The sequence below is a fragment of the Alosa alosa genome, chromosome 1 (genome assembly GCF_017589495.1).
Source record: "Alosa alosa isolate M-15738 ecotype Scorff River chromosome 1, AALO_Geno_1.1, whole genome shotgun sequence".
In the NCBI taxonomy this organism is placed as follows: Eukaryota; Metazoa; Chordata; class Actinopteri; order Clupeiformes; family Clupeidae; genus Alosa; species Alosa alosa.
Window position 1 is genome coordinate 40116278 of NC_063189.1, and position 14347 is coordinate 40130624.

The 14347-nt window shown below is 37.9% G+C and overlaps 1 non-coding gene across 1 annotated transcript; it reads right to left on the bottom strand.

The window, feature by feature from the left end:
• Positions 1 to 959: 959 nt before the first annotated feature.
• trnay-gua lies at positions 960 to 1049 on the bottom strand. The gene is given in 2 exon segments: positions 960 to 995; positions 1013 to 1049. It is a non-coding gene; the product is annotated as a tRNA-Tyr (tRNA).
• Between the last annotated feature and the right edge of the window lie 13298 nt (positions 1050 to 14347).

The window sequence follows — 14347 nt, forward strand, 5'->3', positions numbered from 1 at the left end:
CATGCATCGTCAGTATGCATGCATTTATACTTGATAATGTGTATGAATGTGTCTGTCTACAGACTTGTTAGATGAGGTACAAAATACATGAATGAGCTGCACAATTATTGTCGTCATACGTTTTCTTTTGAAACATACCTGTTAATTTCTCATGATATTCTGTTATTCTGCATAACTTTTCTTTATAAAAAAACTATTTTCATCATTATTGCCATTTTTAGTCCCTTGGATGTTTTGTATATAATTATTGGATGTTATGTTTCCCTGTCAAAATACATGTTATGGTGAGAGGAGGCCAAGTGTTGTTTTGTCTTCATTATTCATTGTGTACAGAATTTCTGTATGTACGTAAGTGTCTTTTCTTTGTGAAAAGGAATATATACTAAGGTAGACTTTTCTAAGTGTGTTATGTAAAGTGCTGTTCTCTTTGGAGACCCCACCCCTTCATTGGACATCCCCTTTGTAACTTACAGAGAAGCTGAAACAGACCTGAAGTCAACAGCAGTGTAGCTGTTCAACCAGTGTGTACACTAGATGAACTACCCTTTCTTGCCTCTTCTCTTGGTATTTTTTTTAATCATGTCTCTTCCAAGAGAGGTAAGATAGTCGGGCTGTTTCAGTGGTGTTCATTATGATGCCTGAGAGGGGTTTGTACATTTAAAAAAAGTTACTGAAATATGTAAGTCAAGAAAAAAATAAAAAAATGAAACATAAAACAATTTTGAAGTGTTTTGTGATTGTTCCAGTTATTGATTAGTTCAGTAATTACATTGGTCATATCGGCCTAGACTTCCAACGTTGTTTGTAATTTGAATAGACAAAGTAATTGAAATTACAAAATGTACTGATATCTTTCAATGGCTAAAAGCTTTGAACATCTGTGTTACCACACGGTTTAGTTCACAACTCCTCTTAGGCCTGCCCACATGCTCTGCTCTAGGAAGCAGAAAAAGATTTCCTCCTTCGAGCCGGATTCGAACCAGCGACCTAAGGATGGCAGCATAGTACACCTCTACAGTCCTCCGCTCTACCAACTGAGCTATCGAAGGGGATGAGACAGTGGAACCGCCCCGAAGAATTTAAAGTAACCGTATGTGGTATTGTTTGAGGATAATAAAACAGTCTGGGGCGTATGAGATAGCTATAGCCTACTACGAAGCGATGTTTCTGCCTAATTTCGGAAGTAGGCCAATCGCTGATCTCCAAAAGGACGCTTTGGCTAGTCTTTAGGTTATTGCCTCTGAAGTGACATTTGTTTTCCTGAGCTGTAACTCTCGAAGTCACCTGGGTAAGCCAGTTATTTTGCTTCGTAGTAGGCTAAACCCCTATGGTCCGAATATGCCAAATGATACAAGAGGATTTGGCCTTGATCCGCAAAACAGACTTGTTCTAGTTTAATCGCACAACGGCCCAGGCCGCATAATTTATCGGGGGCAGATGGGCCAGCAACACATTGGTCTGGTCTGGTCCAGCGCCATTTCATAGGCCTACTGTTCTTCCGCATATCAGTCGCGGCTGTTTATAATCAGATGTCAATCTATAGCTTCATCAACATTTTTGTTATTTCTACAGTATGTGCGCCGAACGCTATTTTCCCCAATAGTTCAAGTTAGGCAGACTAAATGTAGACGCTATGAACTATTTATTTAAAGGTAGCCTACCTACACTAGGCCTATGCCGTTTCAGGCATTTTTGACGACTGTAGAGCTCCCCCTAGAGTCACGATACATAGGCTATTTATATTTTACCCGCCGTTGTAAATAGCATAGGCCTAGGCCAATTCTCGTGGCTTGTTCCCCCTGTAGGCTACACAATGAAAATGCTTTTGTTGTGGAGGCGAAGAATTAACAACAGGCAAACTATGATGTTCTTCAGAGATTATCTTTGACAGTTTGTAAACAAATTCACATGTAGATTTAGGCCTAATGTGTCCAGGGGGAACGGTGTAATGATAGGCCTACTTTAGTTACAAATAGGCCTACTCCGCAACTGTATGAGGAGCTCAGAAGCCCAAAAAATGGATGGATGGAAAATGGAAAATTGGATACCTTTAAACAGAGAGGGTTCAAGCGGAGCTAGTAATCAAATATCTTTGGTTTAAAGGTGCAGTGCGTGATCATAGGTGGTTCCAAGACCATAACATTTTTTGTCACATTCAGCAAATATCTACTCACAATCTGCTAGCTTTCCATCCCATTAGTACAATGTAAGCAGTGGCGGCAGCCTGTCCCCCAAATAAAAACGAAACCCTGTTTACAGACACACACACCAGAGGGGTATTTCACAAAACCTAGATAAGCGATTAAGCTGGGATTTTTTGGTTATCCTGGATGACTTGGTTTCACAAAAGAGATGGCACATAAGTTACCATAGGGATTTATTCTCTGCACCTAACAGCCAAGCTAAGTTAATTCTAATAGCAATTGTGTTGTCTTATTGGTTCAGCTAGCTGTCATTCAAATCAGAATTTAGTAGGCTCTGGCCACCGCTGGCTATGTGGCTGACGGACGCAAAATGTGTCCAAATTCACACCCATTATTCTCTGTTGAATTGCTCACAGAGTACTTATCACACATACATCACACAGATATCACGTGAAAGAGCAGAACCTGAGCTTTCCCATGATATTAGCGGCTAGGTGTTGTGATTAACGTTGGATATACATGGCATTTAATCATATTTCCATTGTGCACACAGCGCTTCGTCTATCTCCACACCCATTACTCTCGGTGGTATATCTCACGAACACTTTGGTCAAAACATAGCAAATCATATATCAAAATAAACAGCAGACCTACCGAACACGGGGATATGAAGCAGCCCAAAATAATAAACTTGCTTTCCAAATCAAAGAATCGAAAGTAGGTCATGGCATGCACAGATCAACTGTGCTTTTAGATATTTCTACCAGCATGCTTCAGGTGGCATGGATGCAGACACAAAGTATTTTTCCCTAATATAAAGGCTGCCTAAGATATATGCAAGCATGATCACATCATACTTTCCCAGGGATGGGTAGGCTACACTGTCTTGAAAACGACAAAGCCTAACATATGAAGAGCTCTTTTCCAAAACGCTATAAATCCATTTTTGTAATCAAGTCATGTTATTTAATTGTGTTTTTCAGGTAATATAAATAAAAGTGCAGTTGTGTTGTTTTGATTGAGTAAATAACAATTACAGATCCGAAAACAAAATAATCATTTAATTAAAAAAATGAATTATGAAAATGCATTAAAATGGGGAATATAGCGTTTTGGAGCCAAACTGTTCTTATGTGGCCCTAATATATTATATGTGATATATTACTATTTATTTAAATACACCCCGTTTTGGCATTGCCACCCAAGATTTGCAATGACCTCCCCTGGCCACCCCTGGCAAAATTTTCTGCTGGCGCCACTGACACACACGCACACATACACACTCAAATGAAGGTACAAAAGTGCCATGAAGGTTCTCTGGTCTTTCTTGTTCTATACAGCATTCCAAAAACTAAAATATTGGCACGTTCTCCATAATAATGATTTTATTGTCACCAAAATATTTAGTTTTCTTTTTTTTTGTTTTTGTTTTTGTTTGTATGTTTAAATGTTTGACCCCTGAAGGTTCTACAATAGGACATTCCCAAGAACCTCAGAGATCACTGTGAATAACATATTGACAGACATCATGCACAGCCAGTAAGTAGCAAAGAAATAACAATATCAGTCAAGGACTTGACAAGCATGAGAGCCCTTCTCTTCTGTTACGGCCCATCTTTAACAGCCCATACTTTGAACACTGATCCTATCCAGTTTGTATCCAAAGCAGGCACCTGCAGATGTGTAGGTTCTCTTGGGGTTATTTTTTTTCTTCTTGTTAGTTGAATCTTTTATCTTGGTTGACTTTGCATTCTGAGTGTGGTTTTGAGAGTCCATCTGAAGACTTCGGGCTAGATGTAGCCTCTCGCCCTCTGGTGTGCGGTCTGGCTCACTCTCTGTGCGATTTCTTGCCATCTGAGTTCTGAATGGCTGCGATGTTACAAATATGTTGAAAGCAAATCGTAAATTGACATATTGTTAAGTCTTCAATTTGTAAGGCAGCAGCCAAAGCTAAATCAGCACAAACAACAGAAAACAACTCAAAACATGCAACACAATTATTTCCCACTCCCTTTCATACATCTATAATTGGCAACCGACCTTATGTGGTGTTGTTGTCAAAGGTTTTGCATTGAGTCGGAAAGATAAAGTGATCATCAGTCCATAAATTAAAATGTGTGTAAAATCCATTGTTTTTAAGTCCCTGGCACGGCACTCCAATTTGTCTACTTGTCAGGTCAGCATCTGAGGAATACGGCCTTGCTCTCAAGAATTTATAATTTGCTGCTAGTGATGTCAACAATATCAACGCCTTCTGCGGTTGCAATAAGCCTACAGCAAGCCAACAACAATAACAGAATAGGCTAAAGCATTTTTTTTAATCCATTGCTCTATTGCCCATCTCATTTAAGCAACCTACATTTTAATTGTAAGCCACTTAGGGTACCATTGGGCTTTATGATTTAAATGAATTTCAAAGTGAAGGTACATGAGTACCCAGGCTATTTAGTAGGCTATCCTGTAAAGTGTGTGCACACAACGGAAATGAGTTTGTCTTTTCAGCTTCATTAACCAACAATATCCAATATTATTATTAGGCTACTGCTGCATGTTGGCACCGCAGATTTCTGAATGGAGATGTAGCTCCCTCCTGAACAATGGAAGGTAACTCTGATTTAAGTGCAATATCTCACACTGTTGGCATCAGGCTATTGCAGGTGTAGGTTTAATTCAATACAATACACATTTTCTGTTTTCTGTTTGTTCTTTTCTTGCCTTTCTCACCTCATTTGTATTTGCTTCATGTCTATATCTTGTTTGGGCAAGTATAGACACTATATGCCAACAGTTTCATGATGACTCGGGAGTCCTGTTTCATAGAGGATGTGTTGTTGGTTTCCAACAGAGTGCTGCAGTGTTACTTTTTTTTACCAAGTTCTCATTCATAAGTTCATAATTGACAAAGTTCTGCAGAGTCATCTGTGGTTAACATGGGCACGTCCTTATTCGTCTCCCGCCAAGACGTAGTCATGATTAACAGATTATAAATAGAAGTCTGAAGTCAGAGATATGACATGATGTCAATAAATAATAAATGTTTTATGACAACTCCGGAGGCCCTTAGCAACATGATTTCAAAAAAAAAAAAAAAAAATTGGCACAGACAACGTGAAATGTTTTAAGGAAGGTTACTTCAAAGAAGAGATATATATTGTAAATAATAAGCAAGGGTGGAAAACTATACTTAGAGAAACAAGTCTGAAAGATTGAAGGTATTCTACAGTGTGTGTGTATGTGTGTATGTGTGTGTGTGTGTGTGTGTGTGTGTGTGTCGGGGGTGATGTGTCATGATGGAGGCTACATGAGGACAAGAGCGATGGGGTTTTCCTGAAGAGATGCTCAGTATGTACACAGTCCTGATACTGTATAGGACACAAAAAAGCGGTTCATGTCGAGTCATATGCAATGTCTGCCAATCATTCAATCTGCCAGTCTGCCAATATCCTTCATATATCTCTGAGCTTTTAATATCTTATCAACCACAAAGAAACCTTAGATCTTCCAATGCTAATATTTGAATTGTGCCCAAAGTGCTCCACAAGCAAAGCGGAGAAGCTGCTTTTATCCATTATGCACTATGGAACACCCTGCCTGTACAGGCAAATTCTGTAAACATCTTTTAAAAAGCTTGTTTGTATTGTTACATTTTTCTCTATTATTGTGTTAAATGTTCCAGATGTAAAGCACTTTGAGCTGCTTTCTGTGTATAAAAGTCTATACAAATAAAGCTTATTATTATTATTGTTATTATTATTATTATCAACACATAGATGAACATGTAGAAGTGCAATTGGCTGTTTTGCCAGAATCAGGATGCATAGTCTAATGTTGTTTAAAGCAATACAATTTAGTTATTTTTTCTTAAAATTATTTTTTTTTTACCCAGTTTTGGGTCAAAGTGCTCATAGCATGCATCTTTAATGTCCTCTTACCTTCCTCTTGTGCAGAGATAATATACTTCTAGCATATACTATTACCATGTCAATTCTGCAGTGCATATGAGTATCACAGAGGGATTATGCTCATCATTTAAACCACAATTATTACAGGGATAGAATATAGGCTATTTTATTTCATGGGCAGTGGCAGTATGTCAAACAGTGCTCCGCAAAAAACGCGATACCTTATTTTTGTTGAGTTTAACTTATACTATCGGTGAGCTCCTCACAAGGCGTGCGTTTACAGTCTGTTCAAATCAACTCAGCTCACTGACCTCTAACATGACAATGTTCTTTGTTAAATCCCTTTAAAAATGCTGGGATTTATAAGGACTGTATTTTTAAAATAAAATTGAACATGTCGTTTAGCCATAAACCACAAACCAAATGTGCAAGGTTGAAATAAATAGTTGCATAACTATGACTAGCAGAATAAAACAAAATGTCACTGATTAAAAATTCAAAATCTTTCAGAGAAAATGACAGTAAGTAAGTGTTTCACCTTGAGGTGAGTTTATAATTTTCAGACCATAAATCAGTTTAAACACCCACAATTATCTCTAATATAGGATGATTTGTTTATTATTTATTTCCAGAAGGAAACGGAGGAGCGTGTAAAATCACTGAACATTTGAGGCACTCATTAAGATAGATTCCATTGTGTCAGGTCTGATTTAGATTAGCTGCTGACAGAAGAAGTCAATCGGAGAAGGAAGGGATTGTTTGACTTGGATACCTGAGCCCTTCATTTCCATCAAAGCAGTAGTGACTCGCCAGTGGATCCCCAAATAACCTTTTTATGTCAGTTAATTGGTTTTGTACGCCCAAATATAGGCCTATTGTAGGCTACGTAACAATACTGGCCATAAAAACATTTTAATACTTTTTATTGATAGTATACCAGTTAATAGTCAGCATGGCCCACTGGTTAGCACTCTGGACTTGTAACCGGAGGGTTGCCGGTTCGAGCCCCGACCAGTGGGCTGCGGCTGAAGTGCCCTTGAGCAAGGCACCTAATCCCTCATTGCTCCCCGCGAAATACTACCAAGAAGCAGGCAGCTCACTGCGCCCGGGGATTAGTGTGTGCTTCACCTCACTGTGTGTTCACTGTGTGCTGTTTGTGTTTCACTAATTCACCGATTGGGTTAAATGCAGAGACCAAATTTCCCTCACAGGATCAAAAAAGTATATATACTTATATATATATATTTATAATAGTCAACATATATTGAATTTGAACCTTTCAAATCGCAGTTACAGGCCCTGTGATATAATAGGATTGACGCACAAATTGAAGCACTTTTTAAAACTTAATAGATCAAATATACAGTGAAAGGATTTTTCTCCTTTGTCTGCTGTGATTGTATTGTATGGTTGTGTGGGCAAAAGGAGCTGCCTCCTATGCTAGGCTATGCAAGAACATGTTTTAGACATCATCAGACAATAAAGTATCTGTGTGTCTCTATAGTGAACAGAAACTATGGGAAATGGTGATTGTATTTGACATGTATTTGTGTTTTGTGAGATTCATCTGACTAAAAATGACGTTTGTATCCAATCAGTGAATAGCCACAGAAAAGAGTATGTGGACATTTTTAAAGGTGAAAAAGGTTATAATATCTTATAGGTAGTAAGCAAAATATTATTATTCTTTGTCATTTTGTATCATTATTGGCTGGTAATATAGTCTTTCCTCTGACAAATTAATGTGACCTATGAGTGTATTATATCTTCGCATGTTCATGGAAAACTATGTGAAGGAGGACACTGATGCACAATTTGACTTCTTTTATGCAACTCCTGGAACCACGAAAGCATGACAGTAACCCACTGTTCTCTACTGAGCTTCTCAGAGGAGGTTGAAGGTAAGTGCTTTATTTTTGGCTGCCTGACATTTTCTTGTGCTTCAGGACAATGAATGAACAAGCTTTCCACAGGGCCTTAAAAAGTCAGGGAAAAGTCTATATAATGTAATAATATGAATTCTAGGCCTTAAAAGGTATAATATGCATTAAGACATGAACATAGGTTTTCAGTAAATTGATATGTCTTTGTGTTCATGCTCATGTAACACTCCCCCTAAAGTGATTATTTAAATGCTCCCACAATTTTTAAAAATGTTTAATTGCATCGGTGATGTATCGTTGTCCTTTCTCTCAATGGTACACATTTCATTCATAATGGTCCTCAAAAGATTGGGGAAAAAACTTGAAGGAACCATGGTTTAAATTAGTCAGATGTTTCTAAGGCACTTCTCTGAAGCACTGAAAGAAGGAGACTCTCTGTTTGGTCATTTTAGTAAGGAATAGATGTGTAATTCCTTGGTGGTTGAGAGATAATCAACAGTCAAACCTTCGACTTTATTTTCTTACCTTTTTATTTGTTCATTAAAACCTTAAACATTAGAGCTTTAATCTCTATTGTCTGACTCGCTTTGTGTGGGGTGGCAGAGTCAGCATTAACAGTATTAAAACCGATGGAGGTATTCTGTATGCTATTCCAGTTTTAAGAAATCTAGTCACTATCATGCTGTACATTTCATTTCTTATTTGGTTTTATTTGGGCAAAACCCAACTTTGAGGTTGGGGTTCATATTGCAGATGTCAGTTAGATATTTTTTGAGGAAGAGATATTTTAGATATTTTTTATTTTTTGAGGAAGAAAATGTACTAGATTTCATCAAAAAATGAAGAGCTACAAGTGCCTACTTGGTTCAGAAGGTATTCATTTGTTTATCGTGTCAACACTACTCATGATGTGCCTGTGTGTGTTCATCGTCTTGTATTATGTTAAATTGGTTGTCAAATTGTTGGGCACTCATCGTTTGCATTAATCACAGTTTCAGGGGTAAATGAGGATAGCCAGGTGAGTGAGTTTCCATTTGTACTTTTTTTTTTTCAAGAAAAAACTTGTCACAACAATTTAGAGTGTGTGTGTGTCTGCCTCTAACTCACTCAACAGTTGTCTGCCCCAAATTAAACACATTGTTCTGCCATTATCGTAAAGGGTATGTCTCTGCCTGCTCACAACATATCATGAGTTCCATTTTCCCACCTGACATGCACATCAACACATTCCAAAGGCTGTTTGGCCACATCGTTCTTTGTTATTGCTATTTCATTGTAGTATAGTCAAATCTAGTCATAAATAATATGTTTCTATTCATAGGAGCTATGAATGAATGAAACTTCTATTCATAGCAAGTCAAAAGAGATTCATCATGAGTCACAGCACACATTTGAGCTCACATCTACAAAATAAGAGAGTTTCTAAAATAGTTTCAATGCTTGATTTTAACTGGCTGGTATTCCACATTATTTTTGAAATGCTATGAATACAGTAACCCACAACAGAGGAATCATTCATATCAAGTGTGTAACATTATTGGAATGAAGAACACTGATCGAGTTTTTAGAATAATAAAATCCTTGTTGAATAAAACAGGTCAGCCTCCTTATTTCTGACCTCTCTTATATAATTCCGAAACTAAAGATGGACAATAAATACATAAAATAACATGAATATATTAATAAAGCATAAAAAATATAAAATATAAAATCTGGGTTAAAAGAAATTGAAATGTCTGATACTGTGACCGGCTCAGCTACGGCCATGCTGTTGACAAGCTCCTTGAAGGTTATCCCATGGATTCATAAGGCCTCAGCTACGGCCATGCTCTTGACAAGCTCCTTGAAGGTTATCCCATGGATTCATAAGGCCTTGGTTAACCTGCTCTCCAGTACCAGGTGGCACAGCAGCACTTTGAAGAAGGGAATCTGCTGCTTGATCAGGTGAGGTGAACAATTGACCCTGTTGTCAGGAATTCTCCCACACATGGCTGTCTGCCAAACATGCACTTCAGAAGTGCAGCGATAATTTCAGACTGCTTTAGGGATCGCGTAGGTGTCTTGTCGCTGTACAATTGATGGGTTTGAGGTGATTGCTTTTGCATGCATTACTGTTGTTTTTGTATGCTAGCAACAGTTTCAAATAAAGGAAGTGATTGTAATCCTGTTAGTGGCCAAGCATCTGACAGCACTGTTGAATATGAGAGCCAAGCAATCATTCTCAATTTACAGTCTACACATCTAAAGCAAATGCATGTATAGTCCATATCGGACTTCTCGGTTTAAGTTGACCTGAGGCAGCATTTAGGAAAGACAAATAGTCATCCCTAATATTCTTTTGGATCCTCCCTAATTTTCCATTGCATAATGCTTAGTCATTACCTAGAAATGGCATCAACACAACATGGGAGTTTGCCAACCTATCAAGCTCCATTTTACCAACATGATGGATCTCTCTGGGTGGTGCCCCCCAGGGCTCCTCATGGAGCTGCTTATGGGCCAGGGTCTGTCCATACCTACACACACTTCCTTTCACCAGCCTGTCTTCCGCTGTCACTCCTGTTTGACAGATGGGTACGTGTGTGCCATCATTACTCAGAGGATATTAAATGACGGGGCAGAGGATGTTATTTTAAGCAGCACTTTTGTGTTTTTGCTGCCATTTTTCCACAAATTGAAGTAAAATTTCTTCTATACTTGTAAAAAGGCTTATTTATCTTGAATTTTGTTCAACAATTTGATAAAATCTGTGTTGGTGAGAACTTCACCTTCACCAAGATAATCCATTCACCTGATGTGTGGCAAATCAAGATGCTGTTCTACTGTTCCGTGGACTGGTCACACTAAAAGGCCGTTTTAATACACAGCACAATGCCACTGATGTTACAAGTTTTGAAGGAGCATGCTGACTGCAGGGATATCCACCAGAGTGTTTGTCTGTGAACTGAATGTACAGGTGAAGTGCACGCTCATACTGTTTCATACTGCATCTGATACACAGTCAACTTGGTTATCCATTCACTGATCAGAGGGTTGATACATTCAATGGGTATGATATTGAGAAGGGTACGGTTCATCTGAGGAAGATGGCGGTAATAATGGAAATAGTAAGCATAATATGCTTCAAAATGAGGCACAAACTAAAAGTCCAAAAAATAATTGTGCAGCAGTACCATGAAGGTTTGTGGTGAAGATAAAGTACTGGTAGTTGAGATGTACCTTACTGTCTCTATGTTGTATGAGGCTGTCCTTTATTCTGGACCAAGAATCTGAGATGTCCAAAGGCAACAAGTTAGTAACTGCCTTTCCTTTTTAAAATGTGGGTGTCCAGTTAAAAACATGGTACTGTTTTAGTTTTCCTACTGTTTCCTGTTTTTCATTTGATGATGTTATTTGTTTCCAATAATCAACCATATGAAGACCATAGACTGTATACTGTATATAAGAAGTGTATTGTGGTGTGCCTGACAAAGACCGCTAGGGATCTGGCAAACTCTGACAACTGTTGTGTGTCTTTGACAAGTCAAACGACTCCAACCTTCCCAGTGCCTTCCATTTTGCAGATCCAAGATTGAAATCTGAGCGTGGCCATACTGCAATGTAGTTAAGGAAGCTCACAGCACAAATGCAATGCTCATAACTGTGGAGTGTGTACAAAGATTTAGGCACAAAGATATAGGCAAGCCAGTGCAGTTTTATTTATATAGCGTATTTCATACACAGGCAACTAAATGTGTTTTACAATGTTAAGAACATAAAATAAGTTAAAAGTAGCTTACAAAGTAAATAATAATAGAATAAAACATCTTCAAAACAGTAAAATTAAAAACAGTCAAATAGATGCAGTTAAAAGATAAAATACAGGATTAAAAACAAATAAAACAGAAATGAGCAGAGAAGCAATAATTTATATAATTAAAATACAAATAGAGCAAAGAATGATGTTAAGAAAGGTGCAGTTAATGAAATTGGTGAAAGAGTTTTGTCTTACACGGCAAAAACTGCTTATCCAATCAAATCTAACCAACTATTAATCTTATATCAAGACCAAATAAATCTAATTGGTAGTTTTTAGTATGAAGAGACTAGCGCTTTCTCGTAAAAACATTTGACTTTATAAATTGAAATAAGCAAATTTGGCTGCCAGTGCATTAAGCTAATTTGACTTAAAAACAAGCAATTTGGCTGCCAGTGCATTGGTCTTGATAAGACTCCTTAATTTAAGTCAAAATGATCTTACGGGAGCGTGCTAGGCAAGTCTCTTTATACTAAAAACAATACAAATAGATTTTTTAGAACTATTTTTTGCACTCTTTTTGGCAGTGTAAGCATTGATTTAAAACTCTGGCAAATAATTATATAGGCAAATATAGGCAGTAAAGATAAACACACACCTTTTATGACCTCTTATGCTATGATTTTGAACAGTTGTTTTTCAGTGAAAAGGCTAGAGGTGTAAATGTCTCTGACCAAGGTTTTTTTTTTACTGTATATTGGTCATTTTTCATTTGCACAATGCTGTAAAAGCTGTTTTCTTTATACTGTCACAATGTCTGTCAACAGCAAAAACTCCTCTTGCAATCGACCCCCTCCACACACATTGTGTAACTTTGTAGTTTTGAAATAGTCACATAGAAAATAGTGATGCCTTGCATGTTGTTCATTAGAAAATGCCAGAGACAGAGTTATGACAATGGCGTAAGGACTTGTCATTTTGATGGCACTGACAGTTTCATTGGTATAAATACTTTTGAAACATAAACAAACATTTTGCGCAAGATATGCGCTTTTGCAGGTAATCCATATAGGGTGCAGTTTGCTCAAATTGTGCATAATGCAATATTGAACTAACTGTTGTGCAAATGTTAATGATGATTCAAGAAATTAACCAAAGTGATTGAGAAAAACTGTATTATAAAAATATACTAAATAACTAAAGTATTTAAACTGAATACAAAAACTGAAATTGCAATGAATTTGTTAAGTAGTCAAGCTACACAGGTCCTGTTGTCAACTAGGTTTTAGAATCTAACCAATGGTTATGGATTGCCCCGTGTGTAAGCGATGGTGATTGCCTCTGAAAATTCAGTATAACTACAATTGCTCACTTGGCATTATATTCAAACTACCACCAGAGGGCGACTCCTGGAATCAACCTCGAATCCACCTGCAGCTGCGCATAGCGGTGTAGCAATTGATACACATCTCTGATTACTTTATATTTTATTTTTTACTTCAGCGCTCTCCCTCTGATTGTGTTTATTTCCTGTCTGCGAATTCATTTTAAATTTGAACGATCACTGCTTCATATGTAGGACAACCATGGTGGTTGATTAAAAAGCTGATTTTATTTTGCGCAGCTACAGTAAATAAGATGAATACAGGAAAGGACCACGCAATAATACAGCGACTTAATTTAAGAATTTAACCTAAAATAGTTACATTAGAAAGCAAACATAGTCTCTGCCACAAGCATTCAGGTGCCATTTTGTACCCTGGTGAAAATCTGACATCGCCTACAGCATCCAAACAGTGGTGGGCCACCAAGACCTCAAAATTCAGGAAATAATAGTGTGTTGTTAAATACTATGTTACCTTACTGTTACTAATCTGTCTCCCCTTTACTCCAATATCTACTTTTCTCATCATGTTAATGGCCTACATTACTAAACTTGAATCATTTAATAGTGTGGATACAGACAGGGAGGGGAGAGGGACATTTTTTCTAATCACACCTTGTTCTTTGTGAAGTGCCTGCAGAGTCTGATCTCCTTTTTTCATTGAATCATCAGTGATTGGTCGAAACATCAGTGTGATACATCTTCTCAATGGTCTTAAACTTTTATAGACCACTTTTCTTTTTCATTTACTTGAGAATGTGGTCCTCTGATATTTTTTTTACATAATCAGAAGTGGGCCTGAGGTCACAAAAGTCATATCAATTTTAGTATCTAAAATTCTGTATGGAAAAACCTGAGATCTCTGGTTTTCAAAGACATGAAAGTTACCTAAGATGAGTTTATGATGATGCAGTTGGCCTGACTCCAGTCCAGCACCTCTTCTGGGCTAATTGGACAGAACCGGACCCACTCACCCCCACGCCATGACAGCCTTCATTACATCGCCAGCGTCGGTCCGCACCGTTGCACTCCGAGTGCTTTCCATTGAATAATGAAGAAGGCGCGGGGAGTGGGACCACGCCAGTTTCAACAAAAAGCTCAGGAGGCGCTAAGACTACCCAAGTCATCGCTGAGTCTGCCATCGGTTCTTGAGACAGTAGCTCCTTCCTCATGCATGCATGTGCCAAGCCAAACCTCACGTGGTCTGAATGACTGGTGGTCTCGTGTGGCGTTTGGTCACTTTGGTGATTTCACAATCGAGCACTTTGTGTTTCTAACTGCACTACAATTAGAGCGGA